The 21,748-nt window shown below is 53.6% G+C and overlaps 1 protein-coding gene across 1 annotated transcript in view; it reads right to left on the minus strand.

Annotated features, from left to right (window-relative positions):
• DIP2A (disco interacting protein 2 homolog A) overlaps nucleotides 1-20,944 on the minus strand; it is a 155,056-nt gene extending 134,112 nt beyond the window's left edge. Inside the window, exon 1 of the mRNA XM_045032559.1 lies at nucleotides 20,877-20,944. The gene's annotated coding sequence lies outside the window, so the exon portion shown is untranslated. The remainder of the gene's footprint in view (nucleotides 1-20,876) is intronic.
• Between the last annotated feature and the right edge of the window lie 804 nt (nucleotides 20,945-21,748).

Raw genomic sequence — 21,748 nt, forward strand, 5'->3', positions numbered from 1 at the left:
AACTAGCTGCACCCAGACCCCCACCAAATGCCACACCACCAGCACCCTGCTGAGACCCCCACACGCAGACCCCTCACCACTTTCACCTGGAAGCCCCTGCAGTGTCCCATTGCCCCTGCACTTGGAACACCCCCCACCCAATGAGCCTACCTGCGCATCCAGATCACCCCACACCTAGACCCCCCACTGAGCTGCCTGCACCCAGATTGTCCCACACAGAATCCTCTCACCCCACACCTGAATCCCCCCACACTGAGCCCCTCCACACTTGGATCCTGCCTGCCCCACACCTGGTGCTCTTTGTGCAGAATGGCAAGGCTCCAGGGTGTTTCTGGGGCAGGTCCAGGCCTTGTGCTGTGTCAGGGTCGGGGGCAGTCTCACCACTGAGTCCGTATCCCAGGGGTGGAGGGTGAGGAAACTGCAGGGTGAGCTCCCACCTTTGTACAGCCAGTGGCCTGTGCTCCCCACTGCCATGTTGGAGCCTCTGCATTGAGTTGTTGACAAATAAAGGTTGCAGAATTTTAAAATGTTGTGCACAGAAATTAATTTTTTGGCGCAGAATGCCCTCAGGAGTACTGATAGCACCACAGGTGGAGTGCCCTAGAAAACAAGCTGAAATGACTAGTGCTTGGGAAGATTTTATGGACATGTGGTTTCTTAAATGCTGCTTCTATTAGTTTGTTTCTTTGCAGGAGATATTTCATCTTTCATTATTTAAATGTGTCCTTAAACAAGAAAGCTATAGCTGAGTTTCACTTGTACATGGAATTTTCTTTTGGAAACCCCAAAAACTTCAATAACTACCTATTTAAGACAGACTGTCAACTTAAATGTTTTAAACATATTTCTTTTCCTATGTTACTAACAATCTTAGATAATTAAGAGTGAATCCAAACTGCTTCTCACTATCTATGCTCTGACTACTTTACTGTATTTCTCTGTTTGAACAATTAAGTCAGTTTTACTTTGTGTTATTATCAATTTCACTTTAAGCTCTTAACACTGCTGGGTTTGAGTTTTGAACACTGTATGGTAACATTTGTTTACAGACAAGTGTTATAGTCATTTTTTAAAGCCAGTGAATATATTATATTGGTCTTAGATTTTATAAAAGCTTATTTTTGTAAAAGTTAAGTGAAGGGGGGATATTTAATTTGACAAGGTCTTTGCTGTTTGTCCTTACTTAATTTTTTCCATTTGTTTACATTTCTTCAAAGTCAGCATTGAGAAACAATGTCTCTTAGAACCTAATAAAATTTCCCGGAAGAGCTTATCAACAATTTTATCTTATTTGGGAGATTTTGTCTTCCCTTTTTACTATTTTATTGAATTATTCCATGAAAGAGCCTGCACTGTGACAATACAGAACCCAGACATTAGCTGATACTGACTCTAAAATCTGAAAGACACCACCAGATCTGATGTCAGCAATGGTATCACTTGGTGTGCAACTTGTGCTGACACATTTTCACTTGCATGGAAAAGTTTATCCTAGAACACCCAATCCCTGCAGGAGCAAGGGGGCCGGGAAAGCTGCAGTCCTGGCAGGGCAGCTTCCTTTACAAACACTTACAATTCTTTAAAAAAGTGTTCCAGAAAAATCAAGATACAGTGAGGGAATAGAACACTGGTGTAATCATATACACACAGAACTCTGAGGCTGGAAGGGACCTTAAGAGATCATCCAGTCCATCGTCCCAGGCTGACACAGGATTTAGTGTAGCAGATGTATTTGCTTCACAGATTGATGCAGGATTTCTACAGAACACCAATTATTTTTCAGTTACATTTTGTGACAAAGTTCCTCCTCTGCCTTGAAGGGTCCTGCGATTATAGGCGGATTTGCTTGCCTCAGAGATTCACCGCAGCCCTCAGTTTGGCCACTTTTGCTAGTGGCTCAAACCTGCCGTCCACTCAGCTAACCTCATCACTGCCCAGCATGGGGGAAACAGAGAACAATCCCCACAGTCTCTGTGTCCCACCTAGTGGGTCGGGGACAGGCCAGATCCCTTTCCAATTTAGACCTTCCCTTCTGGTGTTTCTCACAGACCAGGTCAACTCCTCCTGTGTCTGATCAGGAGTTGGGGGGATGGGAGGGGGAAACGCAGGCCCACTCTCTATACTGGGTTCCAGCCCAGGGCCCTGTGGATAGCACCTGTCTACCATGTTCCCTGTATCAGCTGCGTGACAGCTACAACTCCCTGGGCTACTTCCCCACGGCCTCCTCCAAACACCTTCTTTGTCCTCAGTGCAGGACCTTCCTCCTGAAGCCTGATCATGCTTGAACTCTTCACTCCTCCAGCAGCACCTTCTCACTCCCTGCTCCTTGCACACACCCCTTCTAACTGATGGGACGTCCTTTTAAAACCAGGTGTCCTGATTAGCCTGCCTGCCATAATTGATTCTAGAAAGTTCTTAATTGGCTCCAGGTGTCTCGATTAGCTTGCCTGTCTTAACTGGTTCTAGCAGGTTCCTGATTGCGCTAGGGCAGCCCCTGCTCTGGTCACTCAGGGGAACAGAAAACTACTCATCCAGTGACCAGTATATTTGCCCTCTACCAGACTCCTGTACCCCACTGGTCTGGGTCTGTCACAATTTGTTGAATGATATTATATAATTCAGATTAAATTTCATGTTAACATTTTCCTTATATACTGCATGCAAAAATGACTGGAGTGGCATGGTGTGTTTAAATACGCACACAGTAACAAAGCTTGTTTTTAGTGGTGCCATGAATGCCTTGAACACTTAAGCATCTTAAGCTATGTCTACACTACAGCCCTGCCAGCATAATTTATGTCACCCAAGGGTGTGAATAAACCACCCCGGAATGACCTAAGTTACACTGATATACGTGTTCGTGTGCACAACGCTATGTCAGCTTCTGCTGCTCACGGAGGTGGGGGTTTTATGCTGACGATAGGTGGGAGAGCTCCCATACAGTACACGGCCACATGTTAGCTGCTTTGGGAACAACTTAAAATGCCCTCACTTTGGTATATTTCAGTTCTTAATCATAATGTTTAACATTTAGTAGTTTTCTGGACTGAATTCCCCCCCCCCCCCGCCCCATGAATCTGATTTAATACACAGAGGCTTTATTTTAATATGAAAATACATCAACATGCAGTGTTCCAGATGTATGTGTAGAGTGGGACATTAGGACCTCTTCCGCATGGTAAAGAGTAAAAATCACAAGGCACACAGGCAAAATACATAATTTTCAAGGACGTAACTGTTTCTAAAACAAAATTTGGTTTTATTGTTATTGAAAACAGTACTTTGAGGACTACATCCCCAGCTAGTATGAAGTTTTAAAAACAAATGTGAATTAGAGCAAAAAGGTTTCAAAATATTATTTTGTGCATTTTAAATACACATAACAAATGGCCAAACTGAACTTTTCAAGTGGTTATAAAGGCCTTTGGAAACAGAAGCTTCATGGTTTTAACAGTATTAGGAGTTAGATTAAATCTAAAATATATAGGGTTTAAACACAAGTAGTCATGCAATTGCTTTTAACTCAGACTATACCATCAATTTTTATGTTAGAATGATAAAAGACGGTTACTCACCTGTAGTAACTGTTGTTCTTCGAGATGTGTTGCTCCTATCCATTCCAGTCAGGTGTGCGCGCCGCGCGTGCACGGCATCTCGGAACTTTTTTACCCTAGCAACCCCGGCGGGCCGGCTGGGCGCCCCCTGGAGTTGCGCCGCTATGGCGCTGAATATATACCCCAGCCGGCCCGTCCGCTCCTCAGTTCCTTCTTGCCGGCTACTCCGACAGTGGGGAAGGAGGGCGGGTCTGGAATGGATAGGAGCAACACATCTCGAAGAACAGTTACTACAGGTGAGTAAAAGACGGTTACTCACCTGTAGTAACTGGTGTTCGAGATGTGTTGCTCCTATCCATTCCATGTAGGTGTGCGCGCCGCGCGTGCACGGCTCTTCGGAACATTTTTAGCCTAGCAACTCCGGCGGGCCGGCTGGCGCCCCCTGGAGTGGCGCCGTCATGGCGGCGGATATATACCCCAGCCGGCCCGTCCGCTCCTCAGTTCCTTCTTGCCGGCTATTCCGACAGTGGGGAAGGAGGGCGGGATTGGAATGGATAGGAGCAACACATCTCGAAGAACACCAGTTACTACAGGTGAGTAACCGTCTTTTCTTCTTCGAGTGATTGCTCCTATCCATTCCATGTAGGTGATTCCCAAGCCTTACCTAGGCGGTGGGGTCGGAATGAGACGTGGCGGAGTGTAATACCGCAGAGCCGAAGGCTGCGTTGTCTCTTGATTGCTGCACCAACGCATAGTGGGACGCGAAGGTATGGACTGAAGACCAGGTGGCCGCTCTACAGATGTCCTGGATGGGGACATGGGCCAGGAAAGCGGCCGATGAGGCGTGTGCCCTCGTCGAGTGTGCGGTGAGTCGGCACGGGGGAACGCGAGCAAGCTCGTAACACGTTCTCGTAACATGCAGGACGTCACCCAGGAAGAAATCTGCTGCGAGGAAACTGGCTCGCCTTTCATGCGGTCAGCTATCGCCACAAACAGCTGGGACGAACGCCGAAAAGGCTTCGTGCGGTCGATGTAGAACGCGAGTGCTCTGCGGACGTCGAGGGTATGCAGCTGTTGTTCCCGAGGCGAGGCATGCGGCTTCGGGAAGAAGACCGGGAGGAAGATCTCTTGGTTGAGGTGGAAGGCCGACACCACCTTGGGGAGGAAGGCCGGGTGTGGTCGGAGCTGCACCTTGTCCCCGTGAAAGACGGTATACGGGAGACCCGCCGTCAGGGCGCGGAGCTCTGAGACCCGTCTGGCGGATGTGATTGCCACGAGGAAGGCCACCTTCCAGGTAAGATGGAGGAGAGAGCACGTAGCGAGGGGCTCGAAGGGTGGGCCCATGAGCTGGGCGAGGACCAGGTTCAGATCCCATGTCGGAGCAGGACGACGCACCTGCGGGTAGAGACGGTCTAACCCTTTAAGGAATCGTGATACCATCGGGTTGGAGAAGATCGAGCGACCTCCTATAGCTGGTCGAAATGCTGACAGCGCTGCCAGGTGCACCCTGAGGGACGAGATTGCAAGACCTTGACCTTTCAGGTACCAAAGGTAGTCGAGGACAGTTTGGATGGGGGCCGAGAAAGGGTTGATACCTCTCTGGTCGCACCAGAGGGCAAAGCGCTTCCACTTGGCGAGGTAAGTAGTTCGCGTTGAAGGTTTCCTGCTCTCGAGCAGAACTTGCTGCACCGCTGCGGAGCAATCTCTCTCTGCGTCGGTTAACCACTCAGGAACCAAGCTGTAAGATGCAGCGATTGCAGGTTCGGGTGACGAAGCCTGCCGAGGTCCTGGGTTATGAGGTCCGGCCACAGCGGAAGGGGAATGGGTTCCCGAACCGACAGCTCGAGCAGCAGGGTATACCAGTGCTGCCTCGGCCAGGCCGGAGCGACGAGTATGATGCGGGCGCTGTCTCTCCGGATCTTGAGTAACACTCGGTGGACGAGCGGAAATGGAGGAAACGCGTAGAGAAGAGGCTCTGTCCATGACAGGAGAAACGCATCCGAGAGGGAGCCTGGAGCTTGACCTTGGAAGGAGCAGAACCTGTGGCATTTGCGGTTGGTCCGTGAAGCAAAGAGGTCTATCTGGGGAAAGCCCCACCTCTGGAAGATGGAATAAGCCACATCTGGGCAAAGGGACCACTCGTGAGAGGCGAAGGACCTGCTCAGGCGGTCGGCCAACGTGTTCTGCGCTCCTGGCAGAAAAAACGCTTCGAGGCGAATCGAGTGGGCTACACAGAAATCCCAGAGGAGCAATGCTTCGTTGCAAAGCGGGGAGGACCGTGCTCCGCCCTGCTTGTTGACATAAAACATGGCTGTGGTGTTGTCCGTGTAGATCGCTACGCAGCGGTTCTGCAGGTGAGCCCGAAAGGCGAGACAAGCTAAGCGGATGGCTCTCAGCTCCCGGACGTTGATATGGAGGGAGAGCTCCTGGGGTGACCAGAGACCCTGGGTGTGTCGGTCTCCTACATGAGCCCCCCAGCCGAGTGCCGAGGCATCCGTCGTCAGGGTGATTGACAGGCGAGGCGGGCGGAACGGAACTCCCTCGCAGACCGTCTCCGGGTCCAGCCACCAGGTGAGCGTCTGGAGAGCGGGCCTTGCCACCGTTACCACCATGTCTAGGGGATCGCGATGAGGGCGGTACACCGACGCCAGCCACATTTGGAATGGGCGAAGTCGCAGCCTGGCGTGTGCGGTCACGAATGTGGACGCTGCCATGTGACCCAGGAGGCGGAGCAGGATCGCACCGTTGTCGTCGGAAAGGCCTGCAGTGCCCGAATGAGGGAGGCCAACGTGTCGTGCCGAGTGCGAGGGAGGCACGCTCTGGCCAGATTGGAGTCGAGGACCGCTCCTATAAACTCCACTCTTTGCGCTGGAACTAAGAGGGACTTCTCGGTGTTGACAAGCAGGCCGAGAGACCGGAACAGATGTAGAATCTCGGTCACCTGATTCGCCACCAGCTCGTGGGAGCGGCCCCGAATGAGCCAGTCGTCGAGATATGGGTAGACGTGGATGCGACGACGGCGGAGGGCTGCGGCGACGACCGCCATGCACTTGGTGAATACCCTCGGCGCGGTGGAGAGGCCGAAGGGGAGCACTGTGAACTGGTAATGAGCTTCGTTGACGATGAAGCGCAGGAAGCGTCTGTGGGGGGGGTAGATTGCCACATGAAAGTAGGCATCCCTCATGTCGAGGGCAGCAAACCAGTCTCCCGGATCCAAGGAAGGGATAATGGACCCCAAGGTTACCATTCGAAACTTGAGCTTGCACAGGTATCTGTTGAGCTCCCGGAGGTCTAAGATGGGACGAAGGCCTCCTTTCGCCTTGGGGATGAGGAAGTATCTGGAATAGAATCCCCTACCCCGCCTGCTGGGAGGCACCTCCTCGATGGCACCCACGCTCAACAGAGATTGGACCTCCTGTAAGAGGACTTGCTCGTGAGAGGGGTCCCTGAAGAGGGACAGGGAGGGTGGGTGGGAGGGAGGGGGCGAGATGAACTGTAGGCGGTAGCCGTACTGGACAGTGCTGAGGACCCAGCTGTCTGATGTTACAGATGACCACGCCTGGAGGAAGCGGGAAAGGCGATCGGAAAACAGAAGGGGTGGATCCTGATTGGAGAGAGGTGGGCGGCCCTCGGGCGTCCCATCAAAAGGCCGTCTTTGGGCCTTGAGGGGCCTTGGACGATCCCTGGGCTTGGTTACGCCGCCCGCCCGATGGTCTGCGGCGGAAGGGGGCTGAGCGCCGATTGTTAGGCGGACGAGGTCTGTTGTATTGATAGGGCCGATAAGGTTGACGCCGGAAGGAACGCCTTTGGGTGGCCGGCGTGTGCATTCCTAATGTGCGGATCGCCACTCTGCCGTCCTTTAGGGTCTGAATGCGGGTATCAGTTTTTTCTGAGAATAGACCCTGCGTCTCAAAAGGAAGGTCCTGGAGCGTATATTGGACCTCCGGCGGCAGAGTAGAGGACTGAAGCCATGCAATGCGTCGCATGGTTACCCCTGATGCTATGGTCCTGGCCCCCGAGTCCGCTGCATCTACCGCCGCCTTAATCAAGGTTCGGGACGCCAGCTTTCCTTCCTCCAGCAGTGCCGAGAATTCTCGGCGGGAATCCTGCGGGGTGAGCTCTGTAAATTTCCCTAGGCAGCCCAAGATGTTGAATGTATATCTTGAGAGCAGGGCCATTTGATTAGCGATGCAGAGTTGTAGTCCGCCCGCTGAGTAAATTTTTCGGCCTAACAAGTCCATGCGCTTGGACTCTTTCGACTTTGGCGCAGCGGCGGGCTGTCCGTGCCACTCCCAGTCATTGACAGATTGGACAACGAGAGAGTCCGGAGCCGGGTGAACGTAAAGGTATTCGTACCCCCTCGGGGGGACCGAGTACTTCCTCTCAACTCCGCGTGCTGTAGGCGGGACGGAGGAGGGCGACTGCCAGATAGCGGCATTGTTCTTTTGTATTGTCCGGATGAAGGGGAGCGCTACCCTCACGGGGGCCTCCGCTCCCACCACGTCCGTGATGGGGTCATCGACCTCCTGGACTTCTTCCACGGGTAGGTTGATGGCCTTAGCTACCCTTCTGAGAAGGTCCTGGTGCGCCTTGATGTCGATCGGCGGAGGTTCCGACGGTGCCGCCCCTGCCACCGCCTCATCGGGGGAGGAGGATGAGGAAGGACCCGGTAGCACTTCTTCCGGTGCCTGCTCCGTGTCTGTGGGAATAGGTGCCCGCGTTTCATGCCCCAAGTGCGTGCCGTGGGCGGCGGCCTGTGGAGTGGGGGACGGAGGTGGCCTGCTGACAGTGGCTACCGGTACCGACCGCACCGAGCCTGGCTGCCGCGGCGGAAGGGGAGGCCCCTGTTCATGCTCGGCCCAAGGCACCCAAAATCCCCATTGCTGAGGTCCATGCTCTGGTGGGAGGGACCCCGCCCGGAAGTCAATTGCGCTGCCCTCGGGGGAAGCGACTGAGGGCTCTCTTGATGGCCAAGGGGGAGCCGAAGCGGTGGCCGGCCGGATGTCCGGTGCCGGAGTAAAGTGCCCCCGTGGTGCCGACGGACGTTGCCGGTCGTCACGTGGTCTAGCCGGGGAACGGGACCTGCGCGTGGCGCGGTGCTGGGAGCTCGACCGGCGGTGCCGGGAGCTCGACCTTCGGCCCCGGGAGCTGGACCGGCGGCCCCGGGAGCTGGACCGGCGGCGTCGGGAGCGCGACCTGCGGCGTCGGGATGCGGATCTGGACCGCGTGCGGCGGCGCCTGGAGCGGCTACGTGACTCTCGACGCCTCTCGCGGTGCCTGGAGCCGGACCTGGTGCGGTGCCGGCGACTCGGCGACCGGGACTTGGAACGTCGTCGGGAGTGCGACCGGTACCGCGACTGGGAGCGGTACCGGGACTGCGACCGGCGAGGAGACGGGGAGCGTCGTCTTGACGTGGATCGTCGTGCCCGGTGCAGTGGAGAGCGGTGCCGTGAGCGAGATCGGGATCGAGATCTGGCGGCGGTGCTGCGATCAGCTCGGTCGGCCGGGGACGGGGGGCGCATCATAAGTGGCTTCCCAATAGATTTGAGAGTCCGCACCGGTGGCAACGGCAGCTGAGCGCTTGCATCAGCGGTAAGGTCAATCAAATGTCTTGCCGTCGCGAACGCCTCGGGCGTGGACGGCAGCCTCAGCTCCTCCTCGGTAGGTGCCGGGGAGCTGGGCGGTGCTGGAGTCGACGGGCCTTGCGGCGCCGGAGTCGACGGCACGGTGCACGTTTTGTGCACAGCCTCAGCCTGCACTGTTACAGTCGGAGGCGGCTGGGCTAACGGTCTCTTGTGCTTCTCAGAGACCGTCTTCGGCACTTTGCGCTTCTTTCCCGGGGAGAGGGAGCGGTGCCGGGTCTTCGGTGCCGGGTGCCGAGGTGCCTCGGCACCGGGGCGGCTGGGTGCAGTCGGCGCGCTGCTAGCTGAGGCAGTCTTTGGCGCCGTCGGTGCCGGTGCCGTCGGTTGGAGGGCTGACTCCATGAGGAGTTGTTTCAACCGTGAGTCCCGCTCCTTCCTCGTGCGAGGCCTGAAAGCGACGCAGATGGGGCACTTGTCCGACCGGTGCGACACTCCAAGACAGCGGAGGCAGGAGTCGTGCGGGTCACTCACCGGCATAGACTGCTGGCAAGCCGCGCAGGGCTTGAAACCCGCCGGTCCGGGCATAAGCCCGCACCGGGGCGGAAGAAGAGGGCTAACCCCTCTAATTCCCTAATGACTATCGTAACACTAACTATAGAACTATTAACAAGACTTAACAACTATGATAACTATATACACTAACGATCGGAGAACGCTAAGGCTGTGGAGGAAAGCAGATCACTCCACTGTTCCTACTAGCCGTCACGGGCGGAAAGAAGGAACTGAGGAGCGGACGGGCCGGCTGGGGTATATATCCGCCGCCATGACGGCGCCACTCCAGGGGGCGCCAGCCGGCCCGCCGGAGTTGCTAGGCTAAAAATGTTCCGAAGAGCCGTGCACGCGCGGTGCGCACACCTACATGGAATGGATAGGAGCAATCACTCGAAGAAGAACCGTCTTTTCTTCTTCGAGTGATTGCTCCTATCCATTCCAGTTAGGTGATTCCCAAGCCTTACCTAGGTGGTGGGGTCGGAGTGAGACGTGGCAGAGTGTAATACCGCGGAGCCGAAGGCTGCGTCGTCTCGAGACTGTTGCACCAACGCGTAGTGAGAAGCGAAGGTGTGGACCGAAGACCAGGTGGCCGCTCGACAGATGTCCTGGATCGGAACATGGGCCAGGAAGGCAGCCGACGAGGCGTGCGAACTTGTCGAGTGGGCGGTGAGTCGGCACGGGGGGACGCGAGCAAGCTCGTAGCAGGTCCGAATGCATGCTGTAACCCATGAGGAAATCCGCTGGGAGGATATCGGCTCGCCTTTCATGCGGTCAGCCACCGCTACGAAGAGCTGGGGCGAACGCCGGAAGGACTTAGTCCGCTCGATGTAGAAAGCGAGCGCCCTGCGGACGTCGAGGGTATGCAGCTGCTGCTCCCGAGGCGAGGCGTGCGGCTTTGGGAAGAACACCGGGAGGAAGATCTCCTGGTTGAGATGGAACGCTGACACTACCTTCGGGAGGAAGGCCGGATGAGGGCGAAGCTGCACCTTGTCCCCATGGAAGACGGTGTATGGCGGGCTAACCGTCAGGGCGCGGAGCTCAGAAACTCGTCTTGCTGATGTAATGGCGACGAGGAAGGCCGTCTTCCAGGAGAGGTAGAGCAAGGAGCACGTGGCCAAGGGCTCGAAGGGGGGACCCATCAGCTTGGCCAGCACAAGGTTCAAATCCCAGGTCGGGGTAGGATGCCGCACCGGCGGGTACAAGCGGTCGAGGCCTTTGAGAAAGCGGGACACCATCTGGTTCGAGAAGATGGACCGACCTTCTATGGATGGACGAAAAGCGGACACTGCCGCCAGGTGAACTCTCAAGGAGGAGACCGCAAGACCTTGCTCCTTAAGGTACCAGAGGTAGTCCAGGATGGTAGGGACCGGGACTATAAATGGATTAAGACCTCGTTCATCACACCAGAGTGCGAATCTCTTCCATTTCGCTAGGTAAGTGGAGCGAGTGGAAGGCTTCCGGCTCTCAAGTAGGACCTGCTGGACTGCTGCCGAACAGCCCCTCTCCGCGCGGGTCAACCACTCAGGTACCAAGCTGTGAGATGGAGGGATTGCAGGTTCGGATGGCGGAGTCTGCCGAAGTCCTGAGTGATGAGGTCCGGCCACAACGGAAGGGGGATAGGTTCCCGAACGGAGAGCTCGAGCAGCAGGGTGAACCAGTGCTGCCTCGGCCAGGCCGGCGCTACGAGTATGACAGTGGCCCTGTCCCTCCGAAGCTTCAGGAGCACTCGGTGTACGAGCGGGAACGGAGGGAAGGCGTAGAGGAGGCGATCCGTCCAGGGGTAAAGGAAGGCGTCCGACAGGGAGCCTGGCGAGCGACCCTGGTATGAGCAAAACAGGTGGCACTTCCTGTTCTCCCTGGAGGCGAAAAGGTCTACTTGGGGAAATCCCCACCTCCGGAAGATTGTGTGGACGACATCTGGACGGAGGGACCACTCGTGGGAGAGGAATGACCTGCTGAGATGGTCGGCCAGCATGTTCTGCACTCCCGGAAGAAAGGACGCTTCCAGGTGAATGGAGTGGGTGACGCAGAAGTCCCACAGGAGCATCGCCTCCTTGCAGAGGAGGGAGGATCGGGCTCCGCCCTGTTTGTTCACGTAGAACATTGCTGTTGTATTGTCCGTGAACACTGTCACACAGCGGCCTTGTAGGCGAGCGCAGAAGGTGCGACAGGCCAGACGTATCGCTCGCAGCTCGCAGACATTGATGTGCAGGGCGAGCTCCTGCGGCGACCACAGACCTTGGGTGTGAAGGTCGTCCAGGTGAGCTCCCCAACCGAGCGCTGACGCATCCGTAGTCAGAGTAGCGGATGGGCGAGGAGGGTGGAACGGGACTCCCGCACACACGACCTCCGGGTCGAGCCACCAGAGGAGGGACTCGAGGGTCGTCCTGGTGACCGTGACCACCATGTCGATGGGGTCTCGATGAGGCCGGTACACCGACGCGAGCCAAGACTGGAACGGGCAGAGGTGGAGTCGCGCGTACGCGGTGACATACGTGCACGAAGCCATGTGGCCCAGGAGGCGTAGGCAGGAGCGCACCGTCGTGGTCGGGAAGGTGACGAGGTCCCGGATGATGGAGACCATCGTGTGGTGTCGAGCGCGAGGGAGACAGGCCCTGGCCACCGTGGAGTCGAGGACTGCTCCGATGAACTCTACGCGCTGTACCGGGATCAATGTGGACTTCTCGGCGTTGATGAGAAGACCGAGTCGCTGAAAGAGAGCCAGGATTTCTGCCATCTGGTCCATTACGAGTTGTCGGGACTGACCCCGAACCAGCCAGTCGTCGAGATACGGGTAGACGTGTATCTGGCGACGTCGGAGGGCTGCGGCCACTACCGCCATGCATTTGGTAAATACCCTCGGGGCGGTGGAGAGACCGAAAGGCAACACAGCGAACTGGTAGTGGGTGTTGTTCACCACAAACCGGAGGTAACGACGATGGGGAGGATAGATTGCGACATGGAAGTAGGCGTCCTTCATGTCGAGGGCGGCAAACCAATCTCCCGGATCCAGAGAGGGAATGACTGGTCCCCAAGGTGACCATGCGAAACTTGGGCTTGAGCAGGTACTTGTTCAGCTCGCGAAGGTCCAGGATAGGACGTAGCCCCCCTTTCGCTTTGGGGATGAGAAAATAACGGGAATAGAATCCTCTGCCCCGCCTGTCTTGAGGCACTGCTTCTATGGCACCCACGCTCAACAGAGTCTGAACCTCTTGTAAGAGGACTTGCTCGTGAGAGGGGTCCCTGAAGAGGGACAGGGAGGGTGGGTGGGAAGGTGGGGGCGAAACAAATTGCAGGCGGTATCCCGACTGGACCGTTTGGAGCACCCAGTTGTCTGATGTTACTTGGGACCACGCCGAAAAGAAATGGGAAAGGCGGTCGTAAAATAACGGGGAAGGATCCGGTAGGGAGAGTGATGGGCCGTCCTCGAGCGTCCCATCAAAAGGCCTGCTTGGCCCCCTGAGGGGCCTTGAACGAGGCCTGGCCCTGGTTACGGCGGTTGCCCGAAGGACGACGGCGATGTTGGGCTGGTCACCGGCTATTGTATGGCCGATAACGGGACTGATAGACGGGTCGGGCGGGCTGCTGACAGAAGGACCTGCGCTGCGTCGCCGGCGTGTGCATGCCGAGAGTACGTATCGCAATATGGCCGTCCTTTAAAGTTTGGATTCGAGAATCCGTCTTTTCAGAGAAAAGACCCTTTGTGTCAAAGGGTAGGTCTTGTAACATGTATTGGACCTCCGGCGGCAGGGTGGAGGATTGCAGCCAAGCGATGCGCTGCATCATCACGCCGGAGGCCAAGGTCCTGGCACCTGAATCCGCAGCGTTGAGGGCGGCCGTGATGGAGGATCTAGACGACCTCCTTCCCTCCTCCAACATCGCTGCGAACTCCTGTCGGGAGGCTGTTGGCAGGAGCTCCGTAAATTTCGCCAGGGACATCATGATATCGAAGACGTACCTGGCGAGGAGGACCATCTGATTGGCTATCCGCATTTGCAGACTGCCAGCGGAATAGACCTTACGGCCTAGCAGGTCCATACGCCTCGCGTCCTTAGATGTGGGCGCAGGGGCAGGCTGGCCGTGCCTCTCCCGATCATTGACCGATTGGACGACCAAGGAGTCCGGGATCGGGTGTGTGTACAGGTATTCATAGCCCGTGGGAGGGACAGAGTATTTGCGTTCAACCCCACGGGCTGTAGGAGGCACGGACGCAGGCGTCTGCCAGAGAGTGGTGGCATTCTTTTGCACTGTCCGCACGAAAGGCAGTGCAACTCGCACTGGCACCTCTGCCCCAACTACATTTGTGATGGGGTCCTCTTCCTCCTGCACCTCCGCTATCGGCAGAGCCATAGCCGTCGCCACGCGGCGAAGGAGGTCTTGATGTGCTTTTAAGTCTATGGGCGGAGGCTCCTTCGTCGACGCTCCGGCCACCGCTTCATCAGGCGAGGACGAGGAGGACAAGCCCTGGATCACCGGCTCCGCAGAGGGATCCGCCGCGTGCTCGGCGGGTGGGTTGGGCTGCGCGTGCCCCTGGGGTTCAGGTGGTATAGCGTCCGCAGCCGGCGGCGAAGGGGCCGGTCGGCTGATCGTCGCCTCTGGAACCCTGCGCTTGGATGCGAGGGGTCGTGGGGGGAAGGGCACCCCCTGCGCCTCATACTGGGCCCATGGTACCCAGAAGCCCCACGGCTGTGCCCCTTGAGGATGGCCCTGCGGAGTGGGTGGCAGGAGTCCGTAGCCCTCCATCCCAGAAGCGACCGACGCGGGACGGGATGGCCATGGCGGTGCCGAGGCGCTGACGGAATGTGCTGCGGAGTGAGGTAGACCGTCTCCTGATGGCAGCGAAGAGCGATGTTGGTCCGCTCGGTACCGGGACGGCGACCGGGGGTGACGTCCGTCACGATGCCGGGAGCTCAATCGGTGCCGGGAGCCCGAGCGGTGCCGGGAGCTCGACCGGGATTGGGACCTCCGGTGCCGGGAGCGCCCGCGCGAGTCACGGTGCTGGGACAGCGACCTCTGGCGGTGCCGACGCGATGGCGACCTGGACCTCGTGCGGCGCCGGGAGTACGACCGGTACCGCGATGACGAGCGGTACCGGGACTGCGACCAACGTTTCGACGGCGATCGGTACCGCGATGGCGAGCGGTGCCGAGATCGCGAGCGACGGGACGGAGATCTGCCACGGGACCGGGAACGTGATCGGGAACGGGTGTGCCATCCATGTCGACTGTCCAGCGAGGGCGGCCGGGTCATTCTGGCCGGCTTTCCCGCCGACACGACAGCCCGCACCGGCGGCGCCGGGGGCCGGAGGCTCGGTGCCTCTATGAGCCGAATCAGCTCACGCGCCTCAGAGAACGTCTCCGGCGTCGAAGGCAGCCGGGGCTCAACCACGGACGGTACCGGGGAGCGTGGCGGCGCCGGACTCGACGGGCCTTGCGGCGCCGGAGTCAAAGGTCCAGTGCACGGCTTGTGCACGGTCACAGCGGGGCCCGCCAGTAGTGCAACCGCTTTCGCCGAGTCCTCAGCGCGAGCCTGCGCCAGTGCCTTCGCCAGCCTATGTTTTTTCGAAGGCGAAAGTGAGCGGTGCCGAGACTTCGTAGCCGCTTTCTGAGGTTTCGGTGCTGCGGAGCCGGAGCGGCTCGGTGCCGCCGGTGCGCTCTGTACCGAGGAAGTTCGCGGTGCCGGCGCGGATGGTGCCGGTGGCTGAGGCGACGCTTCCATCAAGAGCTGCTTCAAGCGGATATCCCGCTCTTTTCGAGTCCGCGGTTTAAACGTAGAACAGAGCAAACACTTATCTGTTCTGTGCCCTTCGCCCAGGCAACGGAGGCAGGCGTCATGTGGGTCTCCGACAGGCATAGGCCTCTGGCACTCAGCGCAGGGCTTAAAGCCCGGTGCTTTGGGCATGAGCCCGCACCGGGTGAGGCAAAAGGGGAACCCCCCCCCCTTTTACCTTATCTATTAACACTAACTAATTAATTGTAAAACTAATCACTAAACTAACTATATACAAACAACAAGCGAGAGCTAGGGTCGTGGAGGACAAAGAGCACTCCACAGTTCCAACTGGCCGTCACGGGCGGTAAGAAGGAACTGAGGAGCGGACGGGCCGGCTGGGGTATATATTCAGCGCCATAGCGGCGCCACTCCAGGGGGCGCCCAGCCGGCCCGCCGGGGTTGCTAGGGTAAAAAAGTTCCGAGATGCCGTGCACGCGCAGCGCGCACACCTAACTGGAATGGATAGGAGCAATCACTCGAAGAAGAACTTTAAAATAAACAATTTTGATAACAGGTTTCTGCATCAAACCAGTCCCCAAAATAATTTGTAGAAGTGGTAGTGTATGTCAGTTATCAGCAGACACTGCAGTTTGTCTGAGTGGCAAATGTAATGTTAGTTACAAGCAGCATTATTCCGAAATCTGTATTTATTTTTTTTAAAAGGTAGTTTCAGTAACTTTTTTTTAAAAATTAAAATTACCCTGTAATCTTACTTTTTTAAAGCAGTAATGATGACACCTTGATTAAGTTATTTATCAAGGCAAAAAATATATCTAAAAGCTAAATGCTCCTAAACAAAATTCTCAAGAATAAATATTAAAAACACCTTGAAATAAAAATCACTCAGGTACACGTCTCACTCTGGATGCAAACTGCTGATGTAATACAGTGTTAAGATGTACATAAGAACAGCCATACTGGGTCAGACCATAGGTCCGACTAGCCCACTTTCTTGTCCTCCGACAGTGGCCAGTGCCAGGTGCCCCAGAGGGAATGAACAGAACAGGTCATCAGCAAGTGATCCATCCCCTGTTGCCCATTCCCAGCTTCTGGCAAACAAAGGCTAGGGACACCATCCCTGCCCATCCTGGCTAACAGCCATTGATGGACCTATTCTCCTTCAACTTATCTAATTCTTTTTTGAACCCAGTTATACTTTTAGCCTTCACAACATCCTTGGCAAAGAGTTCCACCGGTTGCCTGTGCGCTGTGTGAAGAAATACTTTCTTTTGTTTTAAACCTGCTGTCTATTAATTTCATTTGGTGGCCCCTGGTTCTTGTGTTATGAGAAGGAGTAAATAACACTTCCTTACTTTCTCCACACTAGTCATGATTTTATAGACCTCTATCATATCCCCTTAGTCATCTCTTTTCCAAGCTGAAAAGTCCAAGTCTTATTAATCTCGCCTCATACAGCAGCCGTTCCATATCTCTAATCATTTTTGTTGCCCTTTTCTGAACCTTTTCCAAGTCCAATATATCTTTTTTGAGATGGGGTGACCACATCTGCACACAATATTCAAGATGTGGGCGTACTATGGATTTATAGAGGCAATATGATATTGTCTGTCTTCTTATCTATCCCTTTCTTAATGATTCCCCACATTGTTTGCTTTTTGGACTGCCGTGGAACATTGAGTGGATGTTTTCAGAGAACTGTCCACAATGACTCCAAGATCTCTTTCTTGAGTGGCAAAAGCTAATTTAGACCCCGTTATTTTATATGTATACTTGGGATTATGTTTTCCATTGTGCGTGACTTTGCATTTATCAACACTGAATTTCACCTGCCATTTTGTTGCCCAGTCACCCAGTTTTGAGAAATCTCTTTGTAGCTCTTCGCAGTCTGCCTGGGACTTAACTATCTTGAGTAGTTTTGTATCATCTACAATTTTTTCCACCTCACTGTTTCCCCCTTATTCCAGATCATTTATGAATATGTTGAATAGGACTGGGCCCAGTACAGACCCCAGGGGGACACAACTATTTACCTCTCCCCATTCTGAAAACTGACCATTTATTCCTACCCTTTGTTTCCCATCTTTTAACCAGTTACCAATCCATGAGAGAACCTTCCCTCTTATCTCATGACATCTTACTTTGCTTAAAAGCTTTTGGTGAGGGATCTTGTCAAAGGCTTTCTGAAAATCTAAATACACTATATCCACTGGATCCCCCTTGTCCATATGCTTGTTGATCCCCTCAAAGAATTCTAGTAGATTGGTGAGGCGTGATTTCCTTTTACAAAAATGATGTTGACTCTTCCCCAGCAAATTATGTTCATCTATGTATCTTACAATTTTGTTCTTTACTATAGTTTCAACCAGTTTGCCAGATACTGATGTCAGGCTTACTGGCCTGTAATTGCTGGGGTCACCTCTGGAGCCTTTTTAAAAAATTTGTGTCACATTAGCTATTCTCCAGTCATTTCGTACAGAAGCTGATTTAAATGATAGGTTACAGAAGAAACAGTTAGTAGTCCTGAAATTTCACAGTCGAGTTCCTTCTGAACTCTAGGGTGAATACCATCTGGTCTCGGTGATTTATTACTGTTTAGTTTATCAATTTGTTCCCAAACCTCCCCTGACGACACCTCAATCTGGGATAGTTCCTCAGATTTGTCACCTAAAAAGAATGGCTCAGGTTTGGGCATCTCCTTCACATCCTCAATTGTGAAGACTGATGCAAAGAATCCCTTTAGTTTTTCCGCAATGGCCTTATCACCCTTAAGTGCTCCTTTAGCCTCTCCATCGTCCACTGGCCCCACTGGTTTAGCAGGCTTCCTGCTTCTGATGTACTTAACAAAATTTTTGCTATTACTTTGAGTCTTTGGCTAGCTGTTCTTCAAATTCCTTTCTGGCCTTCCTAATTATATTTTTAACTTCATTTGCCAGAGTTTTTGCTCCTTTCTATTTTCCTCACTAGGATTTAACTTCCACGTTTTAAAGGATGCCATTTACAGCTTACTTTACTTTGTTGTTTAGCCCTGGTGGCTCTTTTTTGGTTCTCTTACTATGTTTTTTAATTTGGGGTGTACATTTAAGTTGAGCCTTTATTATGGTGTCTTTAAAAAGTTTCCATCCAGCTTGCAGGGATTTCACTTTTGGTGCTGAACCTTTTAATTTCTGTTTAACTAACCTCCTCATTTTTGTGTAGTTTCCCTTTCTGAAATTAAGGGCTACAGTGTTGGGCCACTGTGGTGTTTTTCCTGCCACAGGGAGGTTAAATTTAATTATACCATGGTCACTATTACCAAGCGGTCCAGCTATATTCACCTCTTGGACCTGATCCTGTGCTCCACTTAGGACTAAATCAAGAATTGGCTCTCCTTTTGGGGGTTCCAGGAATAGCTGCTCCAAGAAGCAGTCATTTAAGGTGTCAAGAAACTTTATCTCTGCATCCCGTCCTGAGGTGACTTGTACCCCATAAATATGGGGATAGTTGAAATCCTGCATTATTATTGAGTTTTTTATTTTAATAGCTTCTCTAATCTCCCTGAGCATTTCACAGTCACTATCAGCATCCTGGTCAGGTGGTCTGTAATATATTCCTACTTCTACATTCTTATTATTTGAGCATGGAATTACTATCCAGAGAGAGACTACGGTACAGCTGGGTTCATTTAAGATTTTTACTTCATTGGATTCTATGCTTTTTCACATATAATGCCACGCCCCCACCAGCACAACCTGTTCTGTCCTTCCGATATATTTTGTACCCTGGTATTACTGTGTCCCATTGATTATCCTCATTCCACCAAGTTTCTGTGATGCCTATTATTATCAATATCCTCACATTTAATATGAGACACTCTAGTTCATCCATCTTATTAGACAGACTTCTAGCATTGGTATTTAAACACTTTAAAAACTTGTCACTTTTTAGCTGTCTGCCATTACATACTGTAATTGAATGGGACTTTTTTTTCCTTTTGACTGTTTCTCATCAGATCTTACCTGTATTTTATCTTCCATCCTCTCCTCAGTAAGACATAGGGACTCTCCATTTATAGATCCTTTCATAAGGGATGTCCGAACCACATACTCCCCCGCACCTGTCAGCTTCCCACCAGCCCTTAGTTTAAAAACTGCTCTACGACCTTTTTAATTTTAAGCGCCAGCAGTCTGGTTCCATTTTGGTTTAGGTGGAGCCCATCCTTCCTGTATAGGCTCCCCCTTTCCCAAAAGTTTCCCCAGTTCCTAATAAATCTAAACCCCTCCTCCCTACACCATCATCTCATCCACGCATTGAGACTCTGCAGTTCTGCTTGTCTAACTGGCCCTGCGTGTGAAACTGGAAGCATTTTAGAGAATGCTACTATGAAGGTCCTAGACTTCAATCTCTTACCTAGCAGCCTCCAGGACCTCTCTCAATCCTTCCCAAAATCACTGGTACCTACATGTAGCACGACCACCAGCTCCTCCCCAGCATTACACATAAGTCTATCTAGATGTCTCGAGACGTTGCGCCAGGCAGACAAGTCACCATGCGGTTCTCCCTGTCCAGGCAGGCAAGTCACCATGAAATTCTCCCGGTCACAACTGATAATATTTCATTATATAGCTCTGCATAGTTATATTTTGTTTGCTGTAGATAGCTAGCTAGAAGATAGATGCTTAATTTCTGAACCTGCTTGCTAACATTCAGGTCTGATGCCTACCACAATGTGCCCACTCAGATATTCCAATGGGGGTTGAAATTCTATTTACTACAAAGAAACCCAGAGTTTTTTATAAAGTTAGTAACGTCACTAACTCAGGACAATGGTCCTTCTGCTCATTAAGGATTTAGGGCAGGGGTCCCCAACCCCCGGTCCGCGGCCCGGTACCGGTCCGCGGCCTCTTACAAACCGGGCCGCGAACCGACCCAGTGGACCTCCCGCAGTCGTGCCTGCGGGAGGTCCGCTGCTCCTGGGGCTCTGGTGGACCTCCCGCAGGCATGACTGCGGACGGTTCGCTGGTCGCGCGGCTCAGCTGGACCTAGGGTGACCAGACAGCAAATGTGAAAAATCGGGACAGGGGATGGGGGGTAACAGGAGCCTATATAAGAAAAAGACCCAAAAATCGGGACTGTCCCTATAAAATCGGGACATCTGGTCACCCTAGCTGGACCGCCCGCAGGCACGCCTGCGGGAGGTCCACCGGCTCCGGTTGAGCTGCCGCAGGCATGCCTGCGGGCGGCCCAGCTGAGCCGCGCGACCAGCGAACCGTCCGCAGTCATGCCTGCGGCAGCTCAACCGGAGCCGGTGGACCAGGTCTACCCGAGCCGCGGGATGGGCGCTCCCTCCGCAGGCATGACCGGTCCCTGGTCCTGAAAAGGTTGGGGACCCCTGATTTAGGGGATATACAGATCACTTTTTACAATCATTTAGCACAAAAGGCTTCCCTGAAACTTTCAGGTAGTTTAAATCTCTTACCTTGAATTAGTGGTATGTAACGTGCAAGTAGCTTCGCCCTTTTCTTTTCATATCCTTTTTGAGTGATGTCTCCTAAACCAACAAAGAAAAGAGTAAGTCTTCTCAGTGTGTTTTAATACACCTATCCATTATCAGAATGGTATTTTAGGATTTTTTTTTTAATAAAGGAATTACACTTGTGTCTAGCCATCGGGCAAGATATAGGAACAATGCATGACCTTACATACCATATGTGCTGTAATACCTGGACAGAACAGCATGAAACCAAAAAAGAATAAAAAGCCGTTACAAAACTTGGAAGCATCTATAGGTTGAAGTCAGACCCGTAATGAGTGCATGTATGCAGGGCCGCCCAGAGGATTCAGGGGCCCTGGGGCAAAGCAAGGGAGCTGCGGAGCTTGTACTCACCCAACAGCGGTCCGGCTCTTTGGCAGCATTTCGGCGGCAGGGGGCCCTTCAGTCGCTCCGCGTCTTCGGCAGCACTGAAGGACCCCCCGCCGCCGAAATGCTGGCTGAAGACCTGGACTGCCGCCAGGCCAGGGCTTGCAGGGCCCCTGTGGGCCCCCCCGGCAGCCCTGCATGTGTGTTTGATTAGTACCTGTACTAGGGTTGACTTTGCAGAGGGTATTTGCTGTCTACCAGAGCACAACAGTTCTACAGCAGCACAAAAGATCTGTAGCCTTAAAGGAAACCAGTAGAGACAACGTGCTTTGAATCAGACCATTCTGTGATGCCAGAAATGTTCATTGCACCAAGGCTTAACAGAAGATGCTTTAGTAAAATGGATGTGCAGTACTATTTTTTTTTTTATAAGTGTTTAAGATCTTACTACCTGCTCTGTTTTTTTTCTAATGTTTCCTCTTTTCAACACT

Source organism: Mauremys mutica, chromosome 10, assembly GCF_020497125.1.
Source record: "Mauremys mutica isolate MM-2020 ecotype Southern chromosome 10, ASM2049712v1, whole genome shotgun sequence".
NCBI classification, from domain to species: Eukaryota; Metazoa; Chordata; order Testudines; family Geoemydidae; genus Mauremys; species Mauremys mutica.